Source organism: Octodon degus, unplaced genomic scaffold, assembly GCF_000260255.1.
Source record: "Octodon degus isolate 3935 unplaced genomic scaffold, OctDeg1.0 scaffold00267, whole genome shotgun sequence".
NCBI lineage: Eukaryota > Metazoa > Chordata > Mammalia > Rodentia > Octodontidae > Octodon > Octodon degus.
This window is the reverse complement of record NW_004524843.1, coordinates 434,794-443,619: the sequence shown is the minus strand read 5'-3', so window position 1 is coordinate 443,619 and position 8,826 is coordinate 434,794.

Genomic DNA, 8,826 nt, shown 5'->3' with positions numbered 1-8,826 from the left:
GTGGGAAGAGGTGGTATATATTATCTATAACATCTGCGTCATCTATATCAGCATATCTGAAGGCAGGAAAGATGCGTATCTGAAGTCAGGCAGGAGAATGAACTTGCCCCCCCCCATCATGCTCTAGTGCATCCAGTAAGCCCCTCCCCCATGTTGGGGCACACCGTTGTTCTACTTGGGCTGCCAATTTATTTATCTCTCCCACTCACTGAGCGCTCGACTTGTTGGCTGACTTGCCAAGACCTGTTTGTCTGCTGCCATGCGCCATTCTGCCTCAGAACCAGCTATGATCTGAAATCTCTACAAACTGGGAGCCAATGTAGACCTTCCCTCCCTTAACTTGGCATCAGGTAGTCTATTCCAGCGATGAGGCAGTAACTAAGCTAAGTTGGTAGCCCAAGTGGAGAAGATGACCCTCCCCAAGTTGGGGGAAGGTGCTTAGTGAATGCACGAGGGCATGAAGAAGTGGGCAAAGGGGAAACTCATTCTTTCGCCTGACCTGAGACATCCATCTCCCCTCCTTTCAGACACTGGCACCCCTTCTCTGGCTTTGGAACTCAGCCAGATGCCTAATACAGCGACTTCTCCTTTCAGTTCTCAGGCTTTTGGACTCATTGGGTTGCACAAAGTCTGTGGACGTTGTAGGTCTTCAGATTGCATCACAGGACTTCTCATGGCCGTTAGTGCATAAGGCAAGTGCTATAATAAGTCTCCTCTATCCTCGTCATATATATGTATATAAAGAGGGCTTTCTTTGTGATTTCCTCAGGCAACACAGGGTTAATTCTCTCAGATGGTGATGGGAAGGCAAGAACCGCTGGGATAGAAAGGCTTCTTCTTTTGGGAGTGTGATAACTCTTTCACTGGGAGAGAAGATTCGCCGGACTTTAGGAGCCAGTGTTCCCCATTTCATTAATCTTCCCACACTTCCCTGTTCTGACTTATAGTGTCCCATTCTTTCCCTGTTAATACCCTCATTTTATCAGACATTCTATAAGGTGGTGAGTTTAACTTGTGTTGTAATGCAGCCAGTCTCAGGACAAGGCTCTGTGACTTTTCTGCAATTCCAGCCCTGCAACTACAGCAAATAAGGCCCTCCTGTAGTGCCTACCTGTAAATTCTGTGGTCATAAATGTGGTCCTTGAACTGGGGCTTCAAATCTTTAACCTCATCCTTTCCTTCCATGGCTTTGTTCAGAAACATTAAGAGTAATAACCAATATCATTTTATTCCTTAGTTTTCCAAATACTGATGAGAAATATCAGAGTCACTTAACTTTTTTTTTCTTACTAGTAGTAATCAATACAGATGTAAAGTTTTATTTTTACAATGTCTAGCCATTCAGGACTACCGGTGCCCTCTTTACTAGTGGAACAGTAATTAGCATTTTGAAATCTAATCAAATTAGAGAGCCAGTTCTAGAGATCCAAGAATCAGTATAGATAATTCATTTAAAAATTCTATTTGTTTAGAGTCACTCTTAGAACCGAAATTTGCATCATTTAGGACAGTACGTCAGAGATACATGTAAATATTTATTAGAAGAATTGGTTCATGTGATTACAGAGACAGAGAAGTTTCATGATCGTCCATCTGCAAGCTGCAGAATTAGGAAATCCAGTGCTGAATTTGAATGCTTGAGAGCCAGGGTACCACTCTTGTGGTCCTTAGCAGTGAGCTACCGAACCAAGCAATAAGGGCGGTGTGTGTCTTGCCTGAGGAGGGGAATGGATTCACTCTTCTTCCACCTTTGTGTTTGGTTTGGTCTTCAAAGTACTGGATAATCTCCACTTACATTAGTGAAGACAGTCTTCACTCAGTCCCCAGTTTAAATGCAACTCTTTTCCAGAGACGCCTCACAATGCTACCAACAAACAATATTTTACCAGTTATCTTGAAATATTTTAGCACATTCAAAGTTGACGCATAAATGTAAGCATTATATTGTCTTTCCATAGATTGTGTATGCTTAGTCACTAAGTATTTTCATCATTTTTCCTCAAAATTTTATATAAACTGCACCATATTACATATACACTTTGTATCTCACTTTCTAAACTCAGCAACCTGGGAGAAATATCGAAGTTTATTAATAAGAAGCTCTCACATTCATGTTTACAACTCAGTGTGTTGCATTTGTCCAAGTTCTATAATTTATTTACTATTGGTTCCTTCCTGATGAACAATTGTATTTTTTCCAACCTTCTAATTAATACAAATAATACTACCATGACTAATCTTGTACAAAAATCTATTAACAGTAAGAAAAGGGATTTCTCATGTAAAGTGTATGTGTACTTGTTAACTTGGAAATATATATGTATTTGTTTCTTTTCACATTTGATTATCTTGTCTTCTTTGACTTTTGTATGGTTAATAGAGCTGAAAAGAATTAGACCAAAAACCTAGCTTGTGGTATTTCCCTAGAGATTCCTGCCCAAGTTTGCACTTATTTATCAGCATGCTTTCTGGGTATACAATTTCTTGTAACCTAATCTCATTTGGTGACTTCCAAGCACTTGTTTAATCACCTTGACCACAAGGATCACCACTAGAGTGGAGAGTTTCTGTCCAAGTGCTACTTAATTTTGGGTAGACTCCTTTCCAAGTCTGTGATTTACTAGATAAATAAATTATATAAATGATATGAGACCTAGCTATTCCCCTACTAAGTGACAATATTAAAAATAATAGTTCCCCCTGTTGGCAAGGAAATTGGAATCTAGTACTTTCCGACACTATCATTGCAATTAAAATTGGCACAGCCCTATTTGAAAGCAATTTGGCAGTCTATAGGGGAAAAAACTATAAAGATATTCATACTGTCTGATCTATTAATATTACTTCTGGGAATCTATCCTAAGGAAATCATAAAAATATGAAAAAGTTCATGTATTTGAAGATGTTGACGGATGTATTATATATAATAAAATACCTGTATTCGAAGTAACTCAAATGGCCAACAATATATTTATGACCACACATTTGATGAAAAGTTACAACCATTACAAGTAAATAAGGACTATAGTGAGATACAGATACATATACTAGGGCTGGCCAAATAGCTCAGCAGATTAAAGCACCTTCTTAGGCAGATGCAGCAGCCAGGTTTGATCTCTGGCGTGCCATGCTGGCCCTGCCCACGGGGCATGCTCAGACAGCGATTGGGACTGGGCATGGTGGCATGCACCTGTCATCCCAGCTCTTGGAAGGCTGAACACTGGTGGATCACTAAGAGTCCGATCTATGTAGTGAGATCACTAAGAGTCCGATCTATGTAGTGAGACCCAGTACACCCTCTAGACCCTACTAAAATACAAAAAAAAAGTGCTATAATGTTTCTTGGGAGAAATGTACGTAATACATAATACACAAGTCCTATTATAGATAAAGCATGCACATATATAACCACTATAAATGGGTTGTAAAATGGTGGAAAATACATAATTTACTCCTAAGCTGTTTAGTTTCTGTTCTGTAGTATATTTGAAGATTTAATCTTTCATTTATTTATTATTTGTTTGTTTATTTATTTGGTACAGGGTCTCACTACTCAGGTCAGACTCGTAGTGATTTTCTTCTCTCAGCCTCCCCAGCATTGGGATTACTGTCCTGCACCACCACACCCAGTCCTGCATCACCACTTTCAGAGCCTGCACTTGCAGGTAGATGCTTAGACCACCGAGCAGCTCCTCAGCCCTGAGGACTTTTTGAATTTTCACAATAGAGTAAAACCCAACTAGATTTTTTCCATCTTGGCTGTATTGTTTTTGCACTGAATATCGGTCATAGCTTTTAGTGGTTCTGGTTTCTTTGCACTATTCAGTGCTGTATGATTTCTCATCTTCCTTTTTTTATGCAGACGAGTTCATCCCAGCCTTTGCCAAGGCCGTTATCTTCAAAAGTAGTTTCCCATGCCCTTCTGCATGTCAAAGGACATCTTAATCACTGTGCTTCCTTTCCATTCCATTCCACGTGTTATTCTTTCTTTTCCAGAAGAACAAATCCAAATCTGTCGAGCAGTTGCGAACCTGCTCCCTGCCGTTCCTTGCGTGCGTCTGTCGACCCTCTGCCCGTGCTCACTGAGCCATGGCATGCTGAGCTTTCTCTGCCTCAAATCCTCACATCTTAAATTTTTGTAGGTAATGTTTTAAAAAGATGTTGCAACTCTTATAATTGATACTCTTTTTCAGAAAGACTAATTTTCATAGAAATATTATAAGCAAATGTTGTGGATAAAAAATGAGTTCATCCAATGGATGTGTCTCCTAGTTCTTTATGAAATTCTACGTTATTTCCTCTAACTTCAACTCACAGAAAGTTAATAATTATGACAAAAATACCATTCACGTAAGTATATGTACCCCAAATAATAAATATGCACAATATAAGAGTGTCCATAGTACTAGTTTACCTTTAATAAATCAAATAATTAAAATACAATGAGAAAAGTACCCTTTTCACATATGATTTAATTTCAAGTAAAATAAAAAGGAACAGCATAAAGTACATATCTTTCAACACTAACTCTGCGAAATGAATGTGGTGGCATTATCTCTCTTTCTTGAAATGCATTTTATATCATCGTGTATCTTGCTATTTTTGCCAGTTGATTATCACATTATCTTAAAGTATTAACTTCACAGTTAATTTCCAGAGACTGCAGTGAAATTAAAGAGTGTCATCTCACATTTGAAGCACTATCTTTTGCAGCTTTATGTACTTATCTTTGCTGTCAAGTGAAGGAAAGTTTGAATCTCTCTATAATAAACATATGTCCACAGGCAGCGCATCACATGACGTGGTGTGAGGCCAGGGCAGAGGGTGGTGAGGTAACCGTCCAGGTGACCTGCTCATGCTGTAGCCTTGGGGCACTGTTTTCCTGGGCTGTCATTAAAGACAAGGTGAACTTAGAGAACATGTTCTGTGCTTCTCTGTGCCACATTTCCTGTTTCTCTTTCCACTGTGCCCTTTTGGGCCAGCACTGAAAGACCTTTGTCGCTTTCTAATGAAACTACACCCTCAGCTATTCCACATTTCCTACCCATATCAGTTGAAATAAAAATAGTTGTTTATCCCTGCATAAAAAAATTTTAAAAGCTTCCCAACCTCTTCAAATATATTCATTCAAAATTATACTTATATCTTGTGCATTCTTTCTATGGTTAGAAGTATGAATATGGCAACAAAGTTTGCAAATTAAGTTAAATATTATTTTAATAAATAGGAAGATGGTTTCTATCTCATTAAGTTTTGAGAATAATGACAGAAAGTAATTCTTGGACTATGAACTCCTGTTACATATAGAATTGCATTGTATCATTTTAACACTTATCAAAACCAGCCAGGTATGTCAGCACATGCTGTAATCCCAGTGCTGTAGGATGCTGAGGCAGGAGGGTTGGCAAGATTAAACCAGTCTGGGCAACCTGGTAACTCAGACTGGGACAGGCCATGAAGTAAGTTCACACATGTCAGGATCAAGGTTTTAGGGTTCTATTTGTCTATTAGCGTGTAATGATAAGTAAATATTTCTCTTCACTCTGAATCCTTACATTCTGCTTACATCTGCTTAACGTAATGCTTAGGCATATAGTACCTGTTATACAGAATGTCTATATATAATATGTAGTATGTAATGCCTATAGTCTCTTTATAATGCATATATATAGAATCACACAACAATGGAGGAAAATTTTTAATAATATTTCAATTAAGGAAAGGTCACATATATACTCTGCTGTTGTTTACTTATAATTTTCAATTTTTTCCACATGAGAAACAAAACAAAAAATAGATACGTCAAGAATTAACATATTGAGTTAGATGCAGATGCTAATACAGCCATTATAAAATATATATGTACTTATTATTTTTGTTGAAATAAAAATTAAACTTGAAAATCTATGTAAAGGTGATGTAACAAATTTGAAAAAAAAACAGTAAAATTCTGAATTGAAATTGCAGTAACTGAAAGTCAGAATTTCCTAAATAATTTAACAACAGATTATATACAACAGGAGCTGGAAAAGGGCCACGTCAAACAATGATTGTTACATAAAGATACAAAAACAAATGTAAGGAATAAATAGTTGGGTTACTTTACCAGCTTTTAACTGAAATTGCAGAAGTAGAGAAAGAAAAGGACTAAAGTAATATTTGGTAGACTAATGCCTGAACATTTTTCAGAATTGTGTTAAAAGCTCAATCTAAATATAATGGAGTCCAAAAGACCACAATTAAGTTAGAAAAAAAAAAGAAAGTACATTATAGTTAAATACATCATGATTGAATTGTAGAAATAAAAAACCAAAAAAGAGACATCTCCTTCAATAGTTGGAGTTTAGCACCATTAATAATACCAGTGGAAGGGTTGGCGAGATAGCTCGGTGGACTAAGCACTTGCTTAGGTAAGTACGGGGGCCAGGGTTCGATCCCTGGCACCACATGCTGTGCCAGCCCTGCCCATAGGTGGGCTGAGCCGGGGATGGAGTCTGGTTTGTGGTGGCACACGCCTTTAATCCCCACACTAGGGAGGCTGAAAACAGGAGAATCACAAGGAGTCTGAGCTGAGTAGTGAGACCCTGCACGCATGCACGCACGCACGCACGCACACACACACACACACACACACACACACGTATGCACAAATTAGAAAATAATACAAGTGGAAACCAGGACACAGTGAAACGTTGAGTTTGGTGTATTGAATGAAGGTTACTACTGAACTATACATTGATAGCAGAAATGCTCTTGACATGTAAAATGGAGTAAAACCAGGGTTTTTTGTTTGTTTGTTTGTTTTTAATGTGTTTTGTACAGGGTCTCACTATGAAGATCAGACTCAGTGATCCTCATTTTCAGCCTCCCCAGTACTGGGATTACAAGCGTGTGCCACCGTGCTGGATCTTGGTGGGCAGCACAGCGCACCCAGTATGGCATGTGGTGCTGGGGATCAAACCCGATCCCTGCGCTTGCCTAAGCAGGCACTTATTCCGTTGAGCTAGTTCACTGGCCCTAAAACCAGTTTAGGCCAAAAATACCGGAGTTTATCATTAGTAAACCTGAATGAAAAGAGTTACTTTATATAATAAGAATCTTATCTCAGGGAGGCAGGAAGCAATAAAGAGTAAAAGGAGGTGATCAATGTGTGGCTAAATTTAAATGAAATTTGGTCTCATAAAGTAATACTAAAATAGAGTAAATTGAATTGAGTGATTAAAATACATAAGAAAAAACTAATATGAGTCAAGGGAAATTTAAGTGAAGTTAAGTTTGTTCTTTTGTCTGTGAATTTCCTGAAGGAACATAAAACTGATAAGTTAAGGATGCATGCTGTAATTTCTAAGTAAATCAAAGAAAACAAAACTAATAATGGAGAGAATAATACAGTGCTAATTAAAAAGAATACTCTAAAAAATGGTCAGAAATATGAAACCATTCATTTAGTACAGTGGAAACAAATAGAAAACATAAGATGGAACAATCAGACCAAATATTTTGATAATGATATAAATACAAACTGATTAAATGCCCTTTTTAAAAGACAAAGATTGTCAGCTGAATTTCAAAATTTCAACTATTATTTATTTTCAAAGTAATACCTGAAACAAAAGCATGTAGAAAGTTTGAAAGAATAAGCAAGGGAGACAGAAACTGACTCTGATTCTGATGGGGCAGCGAGGAGCATTTTTAGGAGCGTTTTTAAAACAGCACATTAGTTTAGGCATGGCTAGTTGTAAGTATTGCAAAACTATAAATCAAAGAGAACTAGCAGGTCAGTGTTAATATTTTAAAAACCACTGAGGAGAAACATAAAATGCAATTCACTCAGTATACATAAAGAGATTAAAATTGCTTTAAAGAATAGGCCTAAAAACAGCAGTAAACTATTCCTACCATTCTGCTCTAGTTTTCTTTTATGAACTTTTTTTTCCTCCTTCCATCTCTCAAAATATACTCAGTTGCATTAAGCAGTGTCTCGCTGTGATGACTTGCAGAGTAATTAATTTGCTAAATGCTGCAGTGTCTTCCATGGATCATGTCTGATTTTCCTCTCATTGATAGAAAAGCCAATTACCATCCCTTTTGTCCTTTTCTATGGGTGTCTTGAGTTAGCTTGCTATGTATTTTTGCCTAGTTCTTCCCCCCTTTTTCTAGATGGGTCTGTTTCTCAATCCTTAGTCCACAATTAAGTAAATGACTAACTATGATCTAAATAACCTTATGTAAAAAGTGATAGACTATTTCATGCTATCAACACATTAAACAATTAATGGAGCAGTTTTAATTTAAATATGAGTATGTGCCTAAAGAAAGGATATTTTGGATATAAATTTAATGTGGAATTCCCAACACAAGGGAATGTGAGGACTTTCCCTAGGAAATCAGATAAAGTGTCCTTTCCATGTAGACCATTCAGTTTATTTTCTTTTTCTTTTTGTTAATGTGTACATTTTATTTTATTTTATTTATTTGTGGCCAGTGCAGCCCTGACCTGGAGGGCAGGGCTGGGCTGGTATGTGGTGCTGGGTATCAAATCACGGTCCCTGTGCACATGCCTAAGCTTGCCTAAGCAGGCCCTTTAGAATGCTGAGCTATCTCGCTGGCCCTGTGTGTACATTTTATTTTATTTTTTCCCCATAATTTTATTGAGAAGCAAATAGTAATGAGACAATTTCAAACCAAATTGGTAGGACAGTTTCAATAATTAACACATTGCATACATTCTTCCTAGAGATTAATTGCTGTACAAGATGTGGACATGATATCCTATTTACAAACACCATTAGAACAAATCCCTCTATTCATTAAGAGAATGTAACT